This window comes from Dromaius novaehollandiae, chromosome 1, assembly GCF_036370855.1.
Source record: "Dromaius novaehollandiae isolate bDroNov1 chromosome 1, bDroNov1.hap1, whole genome shotgun sequence".
NCBI classification, from domain to species: Eukaryota; Metazoa; Chordata; class Aves; order Casuariiformes; family Dromaiidae; genus Dromaius; species Dromaius novaehollandiae.
Genome location: NC_088098.1, coordinates 109,900,492 through 109,919,871, shown reverse-complemented (window position 1 = coordinate 109,919,871; position 19,380 = coordinate 109,900,492). Strand labels below are relative to the sequence as shown.

Sequence of the window (19,380 nt, the reverse complement as noted above, 5' to 3'; positions counted from 1 at the left end):
TCTTGCCCTATGTGTCAGGGAGCAGGGAAAGTGGGGCCGCTCTCCAGGAAAGGATGACTGCTGCCAAGGGTGACTGCAGCAGAGGCAGTGCCCTCACCAACCAGGGCACAGCCTCACAGCCACTAAGCAGAGCAGGCAGGGCTGGAGGCTGTTAACAGGGTCCATCAACAGCCCCAGACACAGCAAGGGGATGAACCAGGGCTGGGCTCCATGTGGGGCCCCATCCAGGGGCAGTGGGAGATGGGGCAGAGCCTGGGGCTGAAGACAGTACTGGAGACAAGGCTACAGCGTGAGCCTGATGTCCACCCAGGAAGCCCTGTCAGTGAGCCAGGGCAGGATGGTTCTGGGTGGTGGGGGTTCCAGGTAAGGCTGGTCAGGGCAAACAAGACATATTAGTGCCCCTAGGGTCCTGACGCTGTTCACAGTGCACATGGTCATCAGTTATATTCTTTTCTTTTCTGTGGAAGATGCATCAGTTGTTTTTATCCTTTCCTTTGAAGTGGCCTTCTTACACTCATAGAAGGAAAACGGAGAATGGTAAAAATGTATCATCTAAGATCATCTAATTCAAAAATTCAGAAATGTAAGATCATCTAATTCGGTTCTGGTGTTTGGTGCTGTTCTATCGCAATACCTTCAAGAGTGAGGAAAATACTGATCTCTTTTTCTTCTTTGTCTCATGTCAAGAACAAGAAATAAATTCTCTTTTTGTTTTAAACACTTTACTCTCAATTCAGATGTATGAAAATTTTCAAAACACAGTCCATGAGAACTGTGCACATGCTCACAGCTTCCAGTGATATTACTTTTATCAAAACAACTGTATAAAGACTATTTTTTCCCAGAAGGCATTATCAAACAACTTGAGGTTAAAATATGGGAAATGTGCAACATCCTACACTACACTTGGCCACAGTTCCAGTTAAGATAGTTGAAAACCCAGACCTCTGTCATCTCCTTCAGCTTATGCACTAAACTATTGTAGCATGAGAAATGTCAATACTGCATCTGAACAGTATATCATCTTCCATATTTTTAATATATTCCAGGACCAACTGCTTTCTATTTGCTCAGTGCTATAAGTGCTCATCCCATCATCTTCCAAGCCAGCAAATTGTTCCACTTTTCTTCCAGACATTACCTGTGGAAAATTTAACAGAGGATAGAAGACTCTTTAAATGCTGAAAATGTGAGAACCATTATAACATGCTGAACTGAATAGCAAAATATTTTTTTCAAATATTTCAAGTAAGTGAAACACCTTGTAATTTGTAGTTTGCAGTATGTTTCCTTGCATTTTCTTTTCCTCTTTCAAAGACTACACAGAGCTATACCTAGACTCACTATGGGATATTTCACATATTGTGTGAACAGTGCACACACTGAGGTATTTAATAAAGGTATTTTGACAAGGAATAGCTGTGTACAGAGAAAATGCATATATTTGGGGAACAGATCCATTTACTGTGCTAAATCTCAGCTATTTGCCACATTTTCTGCCATATGTTTTATTAAGCCGGGAACTTTTGAACCCTTGTTCTACTTTGATACTACTACATAATGGATGCATACTTTACTTTCCAGAGTGTGTTTTTTAGCTAATACACTTTTCAAGCACTGTAGAAAAATCATCTAAAAATTAAAATGTGTGTCAGTCAAAATGGTAGAGATTAATAAAAAATGCTGCCTGCATGAAAAGCCTAAACTAGGTTTCCAGCAAGAAGATACTTTATTAGCGGAAATAAGTTCTTTTCTGAATTCATTCTCATATGATAAATTAACTTCTCTCTTACAGCACAGACATTAAATCATTCTAAGTTACCTTAGCACAGCTCTCAAAATCTGTGCCTTTACTGAGCTTCCTTCAGTGCCCAGCAGCAGGAGCACTCAGCTAGCTGGCAATGAAAATGAGTTGATTTATATAAAAATACCGAACCACCTTTGAACTGAGTAAAAGTCTCCCTGTACACTGCATATATCATCTGGATCATTGTCTGTTATTATTTGTTTTGTGAACCCCTCACCTCCACTAGTTTTTGTCTCATAACTTTTAAGACCCATAACATTTTTCTGTGACACTTTCCAAACCCAGATTGCTTACCTATGTATTTCTTCTTTTTTTTTTTTTAAGACTAAACATTCATATTTTGCTCAGAGCATGTATACCATCAAAGTTTTCTCTGTCATTGTAACTAAATAAGACCATCCAAACAGAAAAGAAGATGATCAAATTCATCTTGCCTACTCCAAAAGTTCAACTTTCATTGATTTTTGTGCAGGGGGGAACATTTCCTCATTTGTTGCCAGGGATTGAATCTTGGGTTTGCATCACTTTTCAGCAAGTGATCTGAGGATGATAGGACATTCTCATTCTCTTTTCTTTATAAAATAAATAAGTAACCAAACTGTTGATGATGCATGTTCAGAACCCCGCTCTTAATGCATGTATTTTACTTACATATTGCAAATGGTTGATGTACTTTATGATCTGATAATCAGATTCATCTGATGCATGAAATTTTTTCTCATTATATACACCTCATCTTGTCCAAACTGCATTATTTATTAATCATATCACTGTACTTTGTCAGAACCTTGTTGTATAAGACTGATGTGCAGTTTAAACAGAAAATCAACTGAAAAAGCAATTCCTTCCTCAATCTCAGTTTAAAAAGAATTACAAGTTTTTATGGGCAGTCAGACTAGCGAAAGCAAAGAATGAACATAGAGCTGGTCAGCATGATTAGCAGTGATCCGATGCTTCAGGCCAAAGAAGGTTTCATTATTTACTTTGCAGTAAGCTCATACTTCTTCCTCTTAAATCTAGAGGAAAAATTCCTATAACTGTGATCTTTATAGATCCTCTCAGCAGGGGCTGCAAGTTAAGAACATGAGATCTGCCATAGGAGGATCTTCCATTTTTCCTTCCAGTGCAACATAAAATAGTTTGGAAAAGTGCAGCCCCACTTCAGAAAGAAATAAATTACTGGAGGGGGCTCCCCAGACAGTACATTCTCCCAACACTAAGTACAGAGACACATGCTCAAACCATTTAATATTTTTTGCACTTACTCTGAGCAACTGAACTGGAACTGCCTTATGAGGAAAGATTAAAAAGAACTAAAACATACATAATTGGCCAGAAGTGACTTATGTACAGATATAATTATGGGCTGCAACTATCAAGGAAAGGTGCTGTTTAGCATGGTCAAAGGGGCAATTTCAATAAAGAGGTGATAATATTTTACTTAGAAATTCTGTGTTACTAATAAGCTAATCTTTGTCACTGTATAATTTTTTCCAAATGCTGTGATATAAAGCACTAAATAGTTTTAACAATTACATTGAAATGTGTGAAGTTTAATGTACTTTATATTTTTTCTGAGTTTATGGGTCCATTTGGATACATAAGGTTTTATTAACTTTTGGATACTAGATCACGTATTGAGAGAATCTGCAAAAGGAAAAGACAGAACAGACAAAAATCGTTTATGTTAAGCATTTCTGAAGAAGTTAACCTTAAATTATTTCTGTTTTAGAAATGTACTTCAGTAATATTTTAAAGACTGACTAATTACACTGTTTCCAAAAGCTCCTTCTTCAGGTTTTCTGGTGTTTTCAGACTTTATGTGGTGAGGGCCTAACATTTAGGGAATAAATTAAATTAAAATTTATGAATTGTTTGCAACTATGATACATTAAGTCTGTTTTATTTTGTAACTAGTGAAATCCAGTGCCCTCTCCACAGAAAAAGAGACTGTCCTTCCCATCCCTGTCCTAATCACAAGTTTTCTCACCAGTTAGCTGGCACTCACAATTGCACAGATTGTGCAGATGAAGGAGGCTAGTGCTCTGTATTCTTCAGAGAACACCTATACAAACATATACACAAGCACTGTCTGCACAAGACAGTGCAATCAAATAGAATTAGAAATGCATTTAACAGATCAGCACAATCTTTAGTATATTGAGTACCATTAGTATCATCATGCAGTTTACTGGTGTTTTGTGTAAGGATGGATTGGGTAAACTTAGCTTAAGCTGATTCCTTACCAGTTTAAACTAAGTCATTATGAAACCTCAAATACATCTCTGCATCAGGGTGTTGCCATGATTTAACAAAATCAATTTCTAAACTGATCTTCTCATGCAGCCAAAATCCAAGCTTGGAAATAGCCCAATTTTCCAACTCGACTATCAATTGACATATTAAAAATTTTTCTACACCATCATAAAAACCTTAATCTGCTCTCATTTATAGTGTTGGGGAAGAAGAAAACTGACATCCACATAACAGGTAAAACTGTGCTCAGCAGAAGAGCCAGGATTCATTGCATGTGGACTAAAAGGACTCTCTAAGACATGATTACATACTGAAGGGTGTTCCAGTGATACATACCACACAATTACTTTGTAGCATGTAGTGTCTCCTGAAGGCCTCATCCAAATCCCTCTGAAATTTAGATTGCTCAGTCTTGAAGACATGCATAACATGGGCTGTTCTTCTCTGACTTCAGTAGTTGCTAATCCACAGACTAATACTGGGACTGCTGAAAGGAGGTGTGTAGCAGCAACATCAGCCTGTCTTCTTTCTGAGGAGAAAGTGGACTGGAGTAGGAGTGATGAGGGGCACATAAGTGTCATCGGCAAATCTCCCACTGAAGCTCAGTCATCTATAGTCAGTTCTCCTTGATACTGAAAATTGATTTTCCCTTCCTGGGCCTCAGTCTAGGAGCATTTGTAGAAAAGTTGTCGTTCCAGGAGATGATGGCAGGAGCAATACAAAGTGTGAAAACAGAGCTGATCGCCTCTGCTTCTAGGACATGAGCAGTCAAAGCTGGTATAATGCTTATCTTTCACCTGGGAAAACCCTTCCCATAAAACTGAAAGAGAGACCAGAAATCAGCTTTGCTGTCTCTAGATAACTTGGTCCTCTGTTTCTAATACTGCCTGTGACAATGCTGGGTTCATAGCTTGCTCCTTCTTGTCCAAACCTCTGGTACATGTAACAAGCAATCCCAAAGCCCCAAGTGCAGGCTACACTTTATGCTGTAATCTAATTTAGTCTCTTTTTCGTGGTCAGTTCTTCAGGGAATCTGTGGTAAAAAGCTCTTAAAGTCTCTTAGAAGCAGAGCACAACTGTTGCTCACTGGACTTCAAAAAAATTGTGATACATTTTCTATAATTTATTCAAAGCATTTGAAGGTTTTTTTCCAATCTGCTTATGTAAGTTAGATATACCTTCCATTTCTAATGAAATGTTAAGCTTGGCATAAGCTTAGTAAATTAAGCTAATGATGGGTCAGTGAAGAATTGCTGTTATTCCTACTTTCCAAATGGGGAGGTGAGGCCCAGTAAAGATAGTATTTTTAGAGAAGCTTGAATGAGTGAAAACCCGTGAATTGAAAACCCAGTGAGAATCCATGAGGATAGTACTGTGATTTGTTACCAACTAGAAGTTAATCTGAAAAGGCCCCGTAATTTATGGTAGGTTTCTGTTTTCTGATTGGCTGAATTTTAACCCTAATGAGAATACTCAGGACAACAAATGAGACTGAATGCACATTACCTCTGTCTCTGCACAGCCATCCAGAAATGCCATCTGCTAGAATATTGAGAGAAGTGAATGCAAAATATTGGGAATATAGTTGAAGGAAAATCATGTAAAGAGTGTAGTTATATATTAATGGATTTATCTTTGACAGTATTTAATATTGAATAAAAATTTTCCAGTCTGTACTTATTCTGACATTGTATTTTCAATTGTTCAGATGCTTTTGCTCAGATGTACAAGTACAAATAGCTAGCCCAGACGAAAATGGAAGGGGGAAATAACATAGGTATAAAACTAGAAAGCAAACACACGGGAACACCATTAAAGATTATGTCTCCTAGTACTTCAGCATTTGAGAAATGAAAGAGAGTGCAGTGAAAATTCCATCTTCATATTCAATTTGTATAATTAAACAGTGCTCTACAAGCAGTATAACATCCTCCACACTGCAGTTCAGGCTTTGTTTACTCCCAAAACATCTGAATGTAATGAATAAGGAGAGACATTTTAGTAAGCGTGATTGACGCACACAGACAGATCTTGCTGTTTGCCAAATTCACTTTATGCCCTGTAACTGAAAAGTGGCCAGAGCTGCATGGTAGGGAATATACTCTCTGCCTCAGAAATTTTCATTGGCACAGTGCTGCCAGCTCAGACATTCAGAAATCACAGCTCAGGCCTCAAAAGGAGGAACTGGCTTAAAAAGTATGAGATATATTTAAAGTAACACATTTTGTGTCTTTGCATTTGCCTTTTGGATTTGGAGACTTCACCTTCTGCAAGCTTTCTTCTCCAAGCATGTGGTGGCTTAGGATGTTATTTTTTCTTAAAAGAAAGCTGAGATTCTTTCAATGTTTTATGGTCCAGCAGCTTGTCTCTATGAATACTTCTAGAAATCATGAGGCTTAGGGTAAAGTTGCACGAGTTGGCAGTATGTCTGGCACAGTAAGAGCTGCACACCACACAGGAAATCCCCTATCAGGTGTGAGATAGATAGAAGACAGGTAACAATATCAGAATGAGGAGAAATATGCCAGAGATTAAGAAGGGAGAGGATGAACTGAACTGGTTTGGCTTTTCTATTGACATGAGCATGAGTGCTGCCTCCTGAACCCTGTAACTCCCAGAGGGCTTCCACAAGGGGAGGGCATTCCTGCACCAAATCAGGCTTTTGCCATCTGTCCTGATCCCCCTATCCCCCACCTCTGTGCAATGCAAACAGGAAGGGTGAATGTAAAAGCCACTGACACATTATTAAATGAAAAATGTTCAGGAGAGGTCAGGAACAAAATCTCAGGGCTGTTTAAAGTTGCTCGATTGCTGCCTGTGTAGCAAATAAGGCAACCATACAAAGGTCACTGTGTCTCATCCTATTACATCAGTGCCCTTTCAAAGTACATTGTGTCCCTTCAAGTTGAGTCACATCAAGAGTTGGTTGAGTGCTTCATTGTGACTAATATTCATTGCTAATTTAACTTTCTGTTACTGGTACATTATTTGCGAACCAATTCTTGTTCCTGGAAACACATTATTTGTTATTTGCAGGAGTGTTTGAACAATTTGCAGATGTTACATCTGATCGTTCATGCTATTAAGGATGGTCACCTAAAACACGTGATTGCTTCTCTTTCTTGATTAGATGACTATTTTTTCAGAGTAGAAGAATAAGATTACCAAAGCATTCATGTATTTATTCACTCCTAAGTAGCCTTAATCTCTTTTAAAAAATATTTGTAAAAAGAGTCAAAAACATTGTCAAACCAATCTGTAGGAATTGTAGCTGACAATGAACATGAACATGAAGGATTTTAAATATCAACTGTACTTTCAGTACATGTTTGTGACTTGTTTTTTTTATTATTTTGCATTATGAAACCAGTTAAAGTCAAATCCTTCCAGATCTCACGTTAGGAGTAGAACTCAGAATTCTCCGCTAGAGGACTCCCTCTTCTTTTAAATGAGATGTTCAACTCTCAAATAAGGAATACAAGCCCCATATCCTTTGGTCCTAGCTATCCAAGTGGTTAGCTTATAAAAATGTGTGAATGAGGTCAATGCTGAGGGACTTGTGTGAAGTCTCAAACGTTCAGCCTTTAGCTTAAAATGGAAGAAGTTTTTTAAAGCAGCAACCAATTCAGTTAACCAAGCTGTGAGACTGAACTGAAGTGCATCAAAAATCTCACTCTGTTCTGACATAGGCATAATATTGTATACATACTGTTGGATGCTCAAAAATATCTTCACCTCTTTCTATCATTCACACTCCAAAATTTATCAAACATGCTTCTCACCTACCACCTGGGCACTTCTGTGAATGTGGTAAGGTGTGAGGGCTTAACATAACCTATTGAAACATCAGGGAAATAAAGGGTTGTTTTTTCTTAGGGTCCATTTTCAAGTTAAACCTACCCCAGTTTAATGGGTATATGCTAATGAAAGGTCTAATGGCCTCTATCAGTCTGTTTGTACCTGACTGTGTGTTCCTGCTGCCTTCCCTCTATCAGAGGTAATGATTGTGCAGCTGCAAGGTGAGCTGGATTAATCAGCTGGCTTGACAGAAAACAAAACCACCAAAATAGTCAGATAGGCAAATAGTGTCACATCACAAGGTCTAGCAAGGGAGCTGGAGGTGCATAACAGCTGGCAGAAGGATGGCTGGGAGGGAGTAAGACTTTCAGCAGCAGTTTGCAGTTGCACCAGATAAGGTGCAGCATGAAACCACAGATTTTCAGGCTACTGAAAATGTCATGCAAACACCACTTTCGTTTTTATTTGTTTTGCTTCTGAAACTGAAGTTAGGTCAGATCCTGGCTTCTGATTTGTAAGGTTGAATTCATGCACTTTCCTGGAGTTCACTGGGTTCACAGCTGCTCTGTTTAGAGGCAGATACAGAACAGGTGGCCTGAGAGAATTAGGCCAATAAAATGTGTGTAAATAAACTTCAGTTTACTTTTATTATTATTATTATTATTATTATTATTATTATTATTCATTCCTCCCCCTAGTATTGTAGTGGCATGACTTTCTCTAGGACAGTACAAACTCTATTACTGAAGTGATATAGTCATTGAAAATAACAAAGACAATTTATTAGGAGTCTATTGGTTCACAAAAACAACTTTTGTAGTGCCTGATGGATAGATCTGAGACTTACTTGGACAATATCTACTATCTGTGTTCAAGCTATAACATATTCTTAAATATTCAGTACACATGTTAAAAGCGAGATCTTCTCTCACTAAGAATAGATGTTGAGAACACAAATGTGGTATGATGATTTGATGTTTTTCCTGTGTCTAACAGATTTGTCATTATGCCCTACCTGGAATCAATAAGAAAAAATGATAATTATTAAAATAAAACATCTGAAACTAAAAACCATTGATGGTTTAGCATACTGTACTTTTTTGCCATTGAAGGGTTATATTTTATATTAGTATACTTTGCAGATGTTTATTCATTTGGTAATATAATCAAATGTTTAAAATATTTACTACCAAACATAATTTTCTGGCTCTTTGTGCTTGCTTTTGAGACATACTAATAAAAAGCATACAGGCCTTTGGTAGACAGACCTAAATCCAGGGATGGCAAACAAGTATGCAGAACATACTACACTTGTTAAAGCATCTTGCCTTTCTTCTTGATGGATTTATGAACAGCACATCTTTCATTGTAAAAGGAGACTGTTTAACTCAGTGTTAGCTACTGGATGCTGAATGACATTTATGGTTTTAATATACAATGGCCTATATCTTAAAAAAGACAGTTTGTACGGACAAATTTTATGAAATCACAGAAGAAAAGAGACAGAACAATGAACCCAGTTTTAAGACTTTTTGAGGGTGAAACCTAAGAACCACATGTACGAAAACAATTCTATTATCTACCTTCTTTTGTATCAGCAGAGAGTAACCTAAATTTAACATTCTCAATTTCAAGATAGACATCTCAAGGACATAGAATATGATGTGGGCTGTCTACCCATGCAAGGGAGTGGAAACCCTTTTATTTGTATTTGGGATGGCTCTTATGAACTTTGATCCAGGCACAGAGTTTTTGCCTCTTTCTCTTTTGCTGGATGAGAATGAGGAAGGAAAGGAGAGCAGCAAGTCTGAGCTGTAAACTTCCATTTGGTGGCCAGCACAGCTGATACAAGGAGAGAAGGCATCATGATGAACTGCTAACATAGGCCCACAGCAGGGATGTGTCTTAGTAATTCTTCCTGTGTGACTCAAGGGAAAGTATAATTAGTAATTCTTTCACTAGCTCCCTTTATCTAGCTTTAAAGCTCCATACATTGCCACAGTAACGATAGGTTACGTCTATTCACTCCATGATGAAAGGTTCTAAAAACATAACTTTTTTGGTGATGATTTGAGCTGGAATGCAGGTAGAAATAATCACAGCTCCTGAGTGCTAAATTAAGATAGCAATAATGAAAATTAATTAATATAAAGCAAACTATTTACACATAACAGACCATTCAGTATTATCAAAGTACACTTCAGCTAGATAGCTTATACTCAAAACTGCAGTCTTCTAAGGAGATGTCTGCCAGGTATGGATGATATTTTTATTATGGAGTAAAACCCAAGCAGTTCAGCAAGTATAAAGGAATGACTGAAATTAAGAGAAGCATGAAGAACCATCAGTGGTTTAACAGCAACCTCTAGAATTAGATACAGACACAAAAAACATATAAGCAGAACTTAAAAGATGCCAGTATTTTGGAGGAAGGTGTGTCTTTTGTTAGGTGAAGTGATGTAGTTGGATAAAATGGACACGCTTTTGGGCTTGGCATCCCCTTATCAAAGGTGCCAAATTCCAAACATAATCTTTTTCTCAGTATATTAGTTGACCTAATAAAAGACATGTCCTCTCCCTTGCCTCATTCATGTCCTTAAATCATCATGGTTATAAGGAACACTATTCCTTTTTGGTAAAATACTACAAAGTAGAACAAAGATATCTTCTACAGTGATAGGTATCAGAATCAAAATAAGAATGCACATTCCTGCAGGAAGTAATCTGGTCATGAGCTAAGATTTTATTTCCTCATCTGTTTTTCTTCTCTTTATTTTTTGAGATGAAGGCATCTTTGTTTCTGCAAGGCATGTACATGGATAGCAAATGAAGCTCTTTCCTGACTATAGTAAATGGTATTGGTTCCCAAGGGAAAGTTTCCGTTCTTCCTTTAGCTTTGGAAGCAATGGTCAGTGTCAGGCCTCAGCTGGCAGTGGGCTGACTTTAACTATGGTAACTTGTTCTTATCTACCAGTATGATAGTCTTGAGGTCTACAAAAGGTAAAACAGAAACAAAGGAAAAGAACAATTATGACATCTAACAATAAGTACCAGCAAAAGGTCAGCTTGTCTTCTGCTGTCTGTGCTGACCTCCAGTAGAATTTTGGGTGTCAAATTCAAAGTCTTGTTCTTTTTCATTGATGGTAATCCCAGGGATTGGCTCATGATATGTAAACAATAATCCAATATACCAAGATAAAGACAGATTGGCAACTTCAAGCGTCCGGCACAATGGTGATGAGAGCAAAGCTTTCTTGCAAGGCACACCAGCTTAGGAAAGTGCAATTCCCCAGAGTCTATGAACCATCATATTCCTTCATCACCTTCTGCTCTAAGTGCATTTCTTTGACCTTCCTCCCCTCCCCCATATAAATTTATAACAACATGTACACTAATAAACATTTTAAAAGCAATCCTCCTCCTCTATCTTGCTCTCTATTAAATCCCTCTATTAAAGGCTCCTCTCTCCACAGGCTCCTCTCCCTAGGGGCAGGTTGAAAGGAGAAACAAGTGACAGATGTTAGCTGTTTTGGTTAATGCACTATTGGAAAGCACTCAGAAACTATGGTGATGAGGGCAGTATAAAAATCTATGTGGAAAGGAACGGAATAGGTGCATCACATGTAACATCAAAAGCACAATTGGTATAACAACTCCATACTGCTTGTTTTCTGCAACTCGCTGAAGAATTGTGTATGTTTGCCAAACCATACCATTTGTTCTCTCCCACTGTTGACAATGGGATGGAGAAACATTCAGGGTGAGCACTCTTTCAGAGAATGTATATTCTGTCTTGCATGTCCTAAAGCACTCAAGGGATTAAACAATAGGAATCACAGGCAGAATTAGCATTTTAATGGGAACAACAAGTTTGAAAATTCCCATAATTTGGCCTTTGAGCACCATCTAAAAAAAACCTGCAGGCACAGGGAGAGAGAAAGAGACAGAGAATGTATTCTGACCAGACTTACAAGAAATTCAGAGTGTGTTTTAATGAGGGATGGGTTAAAGTAAGTCAGTGCAGATGACCTTGCTGGAGACACATTTTCCTCATGCAAAATCCTGACATTTCAGACCTGCTTTCACACATTCCATGAATAGATGTCATTACTCATTATCACATTTATCATTACAAGTATAAAACAATGAGGTGTCAATGAGGGGAAAGATTAAAATAGATTTTAAAACCTTTTTTTTAAAGTACCTGGCACAGGTTATTATGTGGCAACATGTTGTAAGAGGGGAAAAAGAACCTAAAGTTCTGACACTGAAAAGCATTCCTCAGAGAAGTTATACTACTGAGACCAAAACTTTTCATTTTCTTAGTCCTTTCCAGACTGGCATAAGACATCAAGACAAGACATAAGACTCAGAGAGTTAATAGTTGTCCTTCTCTTTATTGGGATTTTATTCTCTACTTCAGTGTAGGTAGAATCAAGTGCACAGTGCACATCTTTCCTCGAGTTTTAGAGGAAAGTCAATGCTGTTTCATGTATGGCAATAAAACACGGTATAAAGAACAACTTGACAGTCAATTTCTGAATCTATATGTGGCAAACCATCATGGGATAGCTAGAGTGAATGGAAAATGACATAGTGACTGAGGTGTAACTGGGTGACTACCTGACATGCAAAACTAGAGAGATTGAAATTAACTCCTTACAGACATCACTTACTAACCTTAAAGAGAGTCCAACAGCCTTCTTTCCAAAATGTGGTGATGCCCAAACCATGGTTTCACAACCCATGCCAGATGGCAGAATTTCTGCCCACCCTGCCTTATGTCCATTGCCCTGCCAGAAAACAGATCATGGAAAAGAATTTAGAAAAGAACACTTCTTTTTGGGTACTTTTTTTCTTTAAAGCCTGGTGAGTTCAGCAATTCATTTCACAACGTGGCAACCCGAAACAGCCATGCCAGCGCACATGGAGAAGGCAGAGCACCGTGGCACCAGGCAGAAATGAGCAGGGACTACGAGAGAAGAGGGTAGTTAAGAAAGATCAGAGAGATATTGCAGTTGTATGGTTTGTGTAGTGAAGCCAGCTCCTAAGTGTATTCGAGGATCCTAAGTTTGTTGATATATGCCATGTGCTGGGAATGGGAATCATGCATTTAGAACAGCTTTAATTATTTTCTTTTTTTTAATAGAAAGAAAACTGACATTTCACAAAAGACAAACCTTGCTATTTGCAAATGAACTTTTCAAAAAAAGACATCAGTTAATAGAAGTCTCTGTCATTTAGCCAAATGTAAACTCAAGTGAATAAGATTGCCAATTATTAGTAGAATTTTGAAAGAAAGGTATGCAGAGCTAATGGTATGCTTCACTTGGATATCCAGCTTCTATTGATTTATGTTTGCAGTGCCATTTTCTATTTAATTGACAGTATTATGGCTTTTCTACCAAATCTTCTCATTTGAAAAAATTAAAGCCCTAGTAAAAAAAGTATAGACTCCCCAAGTTAAATCTGCCAATTACCTTTTGACACCACTCTGTAGTGACCAACGGAACAGTTGGAATGACTGGAAAACAGCCCTGTTGGAGATGGTACGAAAATTGCTAGTTCTGTACGTGCGTATAGTCTTCGTGTCCAGTGGGGAAAATATTACTAACTTGCTTATTTCAGTGAAGCAAAGAGCCTGATCCTGCTGACATCAAAGTGAGTGGTAAAACTTCTCTAGCTATGTGAAAGCTGAATTAAAGGGTCATAACATTGCCTTTACTCATGTACTCCTCAAGTGCAAGCCTAGAATCCACAAAGCACTGAAGGATCTGTTTTGCTTTCTCTAGGCCTTGTGTTACTCAAGTGATAAAGTGCTATATGCTATACTGATAGTGGAAGGATATCTAAGATAGGTTATGTGATGCAAATACGATACGATATGCCTGGGATGCAAAAAGCTTTCTGTGGAAATGGATAGTGCCTACACACATACAGAATGCCATATTAACCTCTGTATATTTTACAAAATAAAATGTCAAACGCGCATGCCACAATGTAGACGAAATGAAAAGACACATTGCCTGATTTTGAAAACAATTTCATTTCCATTTGCTGATCACAGATTCATAGATTTAAAAGTCCAGAGGGACCATCACGATCATTTTGTCTGACCTCTTGTATCACACAGGCCAAAGAACCTCACCCATTAATTTCTGCCTCAAGACCATAACTCCTACTTGTGTGAAAGCAATTCTTTTAGAGACAGATTGTTTGAGTGCCTAGTCCCATCACTGTAAGTAAACAAGGACTGGGTAATTATGTGCAAATGCTGTAACCATACAGTGTGGGATATATTTTTTTTCTGAGCTTTGTTTAAAACTTCTGAATGGTTTTGCCATCATCTCTGACAAATGAAGTCCTCCACTTAGTCTGTCAGCAACTAAAAGCACAGCAATACTTGCTTCTTCAACACCCACCTAACCCTTGGCCTCTGCCAATGAAGGTGCCAGGCTTGGTGGCAGTTTCTGTAATATGGAGAGTTTTCAGCTCCAAACTGGACAGACTAGTTAATTCCCTTCACATGGACCGCTGCACAGCCATCAGGTGATGATAAATTTCAGCTGCTGTTCACCTGGACTGGGTTCACTTTTGTAATTGTAAGTAACTGAAATATTGTAATGTTCTGCTCTCAGCTTCCTTGCTGATATTTTTTAACAACTCATTTTCCCCTTCTAAATTATAAGCATAATTTAGTATTCTAGATATTTGTTAAAATAGAATTGAGATGTTCTTTACCATTTGACACAATATACTTATGTTATTTCACAGTAGCACCAAGAATAGGTAACTTAATAGCTAAACTGCATAGCATATGCCATGGCATAGATCTTGCAGTACATTATATGATATAGCTCTTAAGATAACTCCTGTCACTATGCTTTGATACTTTATTTACATTTCCTGTAAATTAATCTTTAGTTTCCAACTGTTAATCTATGGAACTGTAATGTACAAAATAAATGGGATCTTTTAAAAATAGCACAGTAATATAATGAATTAAAATGACAGTAAAGAAAAAAAAATGTTACTGTTGTGCCAGAAATCAGTTCAATATGCTGGCTTAGTCTTTTTTAAATGAAATTGAGTTGATGAAGCTAAATGCAGTTCTTGCACAGAAAAATTTGTATGATAAATATTTATGTGGTCAGCACTTTGGAAATAACATATGTTCACTATATATACCTTTATGGTCAAACTTGGGGTATCCTTATTATTTTTTTGCAGGATAAAGATGAGCATAGAATTACAATGATGTGAAAAATAGAAGAGTTTTGTCCCATATGAAGCCATATTTATTAGAACATAACTCGTTACCTCTTTTGTCTGAAAGACTAGTTAGTTCTCAGGGCTGTGGCTCGATTTAATTAGATAGTAGAATAGTTATCTTTGCTGTTAATTTTGTTTATTTGTGTATTTTACACAAAGCGTGTACCATAGCCATGTGCTTGCACAGAGGAGAATTCAAACAGGTGATCTTTCTTCACGTTCTTAGCCCTCTGCTGCTTAGCTCTCAGCCTAGAAGTCTCTCCGAAAACCTTTCTGAAGGCCATGTTCCCAGTGCTTATTTAAGCTATCTCTTTGTATTTTCTGCTGCTGCTTTCTCAGTTTCTCTGCCTCTCTTCTAATTAAAACGTTACTCAGCAAAATCTTCCTGATCATTTCTGCTCTTGTTTTGAGGAATGGTAGCACTAGCATTTGCTTAACTGCCTCCCTCAGCACTGGGGTTCCATGCTGGAAAGCAATGATTTCTGTCTACCCCTGTAAGCAAAGACAGTGCTACATCCTAAGATTTTCAATGAAGTGTGAGAGACTCTATATTAATATTTAACACTTGTTCACCACTTTACATTGTGCCCATGAAAGGAAGTAGAGAAAAGAAGAATGAGAAACAGCGCTAGACAATAAGGCATAGAACAAACACCACACAGAGCCTTCCACAACACTTTATTTCTGTACCTACTAACGTTTTCCCTTTATTTGCCACTGTTCTCGTTTAGTTGCTGGCTGAACAACTTTAGCAAAAAAATGACTCAGTGCCCTCTAATACCAATGTTCAAAAACATGGATACTAGTCCTTACAAATCCTAATGACCTTTCTCAGAATAAAAGGCCATAGGACTGAACCTTTGAATATGGATGCCATGTATATGCTTAGCTGGGTTTCTTTATTACTAGCATCCTCCCAGGAATTTTGTTTCATTCCTGACATAGCTGTCCACCCCAGGTGCAGGTGTTGTGTTTGGGCTCTGATGCTGCAGGGAGTTCAACTCCACAGGCTTTTGAAGAACCAAGGAACAGTTCCCAGCAAAAAATGTGCTTGGGAGGACCCTCCTTTGCCTGTTAACAGGTTCAGGGACCTGCCTGGGATGGGTGGGATCCCTCTGTAGGATCTAGCCCATAAATCATGAGTTCAGTTTTTGGAGCTGTAGAAGACCCCTCACCTTAGAGGCCAGGATACTTTGAAGAGGAAGACCCTGTGAATATTAGATGTTTTGTGCTTGAATTTGCACATTTGAGGCCACATGTGCTATGAAAATTTTGAATCAGTGACAACTGCATTAATCCCACCCCAGAGGGAGTGTGTATAGGAAACACTGGCAGAAAATAAATCTGTCTGTGTATTTTTCTAAGTACATTACAATTGGGAAAATGTTGAAAGTGCTAAAGTCACTGAGGAGCACGATACCCATTGAAAGCTGGACACTTTGGCTTTCTGAGGCGGGAAATGAGAATTTTCACTTAGGTTAACTGAAATGTGGTAAATAACACAAAGTAATACCCAAATGAAGAGAAGGTAGTTTGTAAATGTGTCACAAGTTAGGAAGATTAGGTAAATTACAGTTGGAAGACTGTGTTAATTATCTTGATCAGCTGAAAGTAGAAGTCTGAAATCTTCCATGCTTACAAAGATCTCATCTTGGATCAGCAACACAGTATTAGCTAAAAAAAAAAACACTTTTAAAAGTTTATGTGGTCTTTGGATGGAATTCATCTAAATTTAACTGTCTAAAAATTAACTGTCTATTTTAAGCGAGGCTCAGCAGAGACAACAGTACCTTCAGCAATGACATACCTCTCTAAACAGCACCTGTTTTTAAGAATGAATTGCCCTGTGGAAGTGCCTCTATAACTCCCTTACCTATAGAGTGGAGCCTAATATACTAGCTTAGACTACATGCTTAACTTTGAGAAGATAAGATGAGATGTATACCAAAGTTGGTGTATATTTTCATTGCGGTCACAAAAGCAAGTTCACTCGGGTCTGCGAGTAGTCTGCATGTGTCGTGCATTTCTGATATTCTGAATTTGAAGACTTAGAAGGGTAAAATTCTACTTACCTTGGATGAGAGGCTGCGCCCAGGAGTGGCTTTAAGCCACTAATAGTTATTGCAATAGCAGGGAGTGAATCTGCAGTCTGTATTAATTTGAAAACATTGCCTTTGATTTTGGTTGCAAGTTGCTATATCATTCAAAGCCACTACTGGTCAAAAATATAACTTCTGGAAACAGTTTTGATATTACTGAGATAACAATTAGCTTAGGAATAACAGCCAACTGTAGGCAAAAGTCAGGAGGAAGACTTTAGAGTAGAGTCATTATTTTCTGAGAATTTTCTTAGCATTTCATGCGACTGATCATAGTTTTGCCCATATTTTAGGGAAAGCACCTATTTAAACACCTCATCTACAACAGGGCATTTTTCCTCGTTCTTATAACAACTCTTAAGTTATTTGTTTGTAGTCATAAGAATTGGTAAAAAGAGGAGGGCAGCAGGCATCAGAGCTGATATATGAATTGTCAATCAGCTTTCAGATAATTATTTTCTATGACAGCAGTGGGAAGGAAGAAGAATGGCGGTCGCAAATTTATTTTAATGTGTCCTGGAACCTTGTGATTGATTAGAGGAAAAACAGATTGTTTCATCCTTTTTCCACAATTGGATTTTCTGGTTAAATCCAGAACTGCCGAAGTGCAATAAAACAGTCTCATGAATGCAGTAATCTCCCTAAATCTTCAAATTCTCCCCAACCCCCACACACCTCATTTCATACACAAACACGGAACAAAATGATGCATAAAAGCAGCAAAACTGATTAGCATCAGCAGAGTTTCCTTTTTAATGTATTAGACCTTTAATCTTTTCTTAAGTGTTGGCCATTAAAATTATTAAACTACTTCTCCGCCTCCTGCCAATGTATATTTTTTGAATGAATTGACTAAGGTATTTAAAAAATATTACTGCATTATTTCCACAGTTCTCCTGGTCTGCCTTTCAGAGTAAATTTTGCATGGTTTAATGAAGTGCCCTCATCACTTTCTGCAAAGCCAGTGGCTCCTGTCAGCTGCAGGAACTGTTTCTCCCCTCAGTTCTTACTGGGAGCCTAGGGATTCCAGGAGCACCTCCAGACCATGTTGAACAGACAAAAAGACCCTCCTCTCAGAAGTCTTCTGCTGGGAGTGGATATGCACACTTTTTGTGGCCACCTTTTACTTCCCTTCCAAGCCCATGAATTGAGTAAATATTGGTTTTAAGAATGTCCACACCCAATAGGTTAACTACTGGCTAAATAAACATTATGACAGCTAGTAATATAATTATTTACACACTATTTGCAGAACTACAGCACTGCAAGTCCCATGGGGCAGTAGAAAACAGTAGCAGATGAGGCAGGTCCTTTTCTCTACAGGATAAATAAAAAGATTGGCCAAGATGTTCAAGAGTGCTGAGGGGTCTAAGGAAACCATTCTGAAATATCGCAGGGAGGCACTGGCTTTTCATAAGGGCTGAGGACCTACTCTGAATATCAGGCTGCCTGAGGGAATCTCCTTGATGAGGGTAACCCAAGTGATTTGTAATGTTCAAAAATATTGGCCATTAATAAACTTCTTAATACTATTGATCTGAAATACGCTGTAAAATTAGTGAGGTTGAGGATCTCCAGTGCCAGACTTGAGAGCAACTGACAAGCCTTTCTTCAGCTTTTCATTTAGTATAAATCTAGTGCTTATGACTGATACATTAATAATACTTTCTTGAAATATGAATAATAGAAAATGAGTAGGATATTCTTTTACTAAATAGACCTTACACTAACCACAATGACATCTGCTCTGTGCTGTCTTCTCTCCCTGAACAGTGGTGACTAAGATTTGAATACTGTGGGAAAAATGTCTGGGTGTAGCACCTGAATTTCTGGATATTGTGTTCTGATCTTGCGAATGAGTAACTTTCTGCATATGAGTAGCCCCACTGAACAGAAGTCATTTCATCCTTATATGTGTGCAAAATCAGGGGCATAGAGGTACTCAGCTTTCTCTACAAACAAAATTTAGCCATTTACTTTTCATTTGTTACTTTACATTTGTTACTGTTCATTTGTTTATCTTTAATTTCACTTAAAACAAGTAATGTTCTTATTTAAACAGTAACTGAGAGTGTGCCACATCAGTACATTGACAATTAGCCAATCCAGCTAACACAGTGCATGAGTTACAGTAAGCATACATGAAAA

General features: G+C 37.9%; 1 long non-coding RNA gene across 4 annotated transcripts in view; it reads right to left on the bottom strand.

The window, feature by feature from the left end:
• Positions 1-682: 682 nt before the first annotated feature.
• Positions 683-19,380, bottom strand: part of LOC112987886 (uncharacterized) — a 54,804-nt gene continuing 36,106 nt past the window's right edge. For 3 of the 4 annotated variants that reach the window (XR_010392323.1, XR_003260402.2, XR_003260403.2), the window contains exons 3-4: positions 12,542-12,654; positions 9,803-10,852 (exon numbers count right to left, since the gene is read on the bottom strand). This is a non-coding gene — a long non-coding RNA (uncharacterized LOC112987886). Of the gene's footprint in view, positions 1,142-4,399; positions 4,884-9,802; positions 10,853-12,541; positions 12,655-19,380 lie in introns of those variants that run through there. The other variant, XR_010392324.1, reaches the window with a different exon arrangement.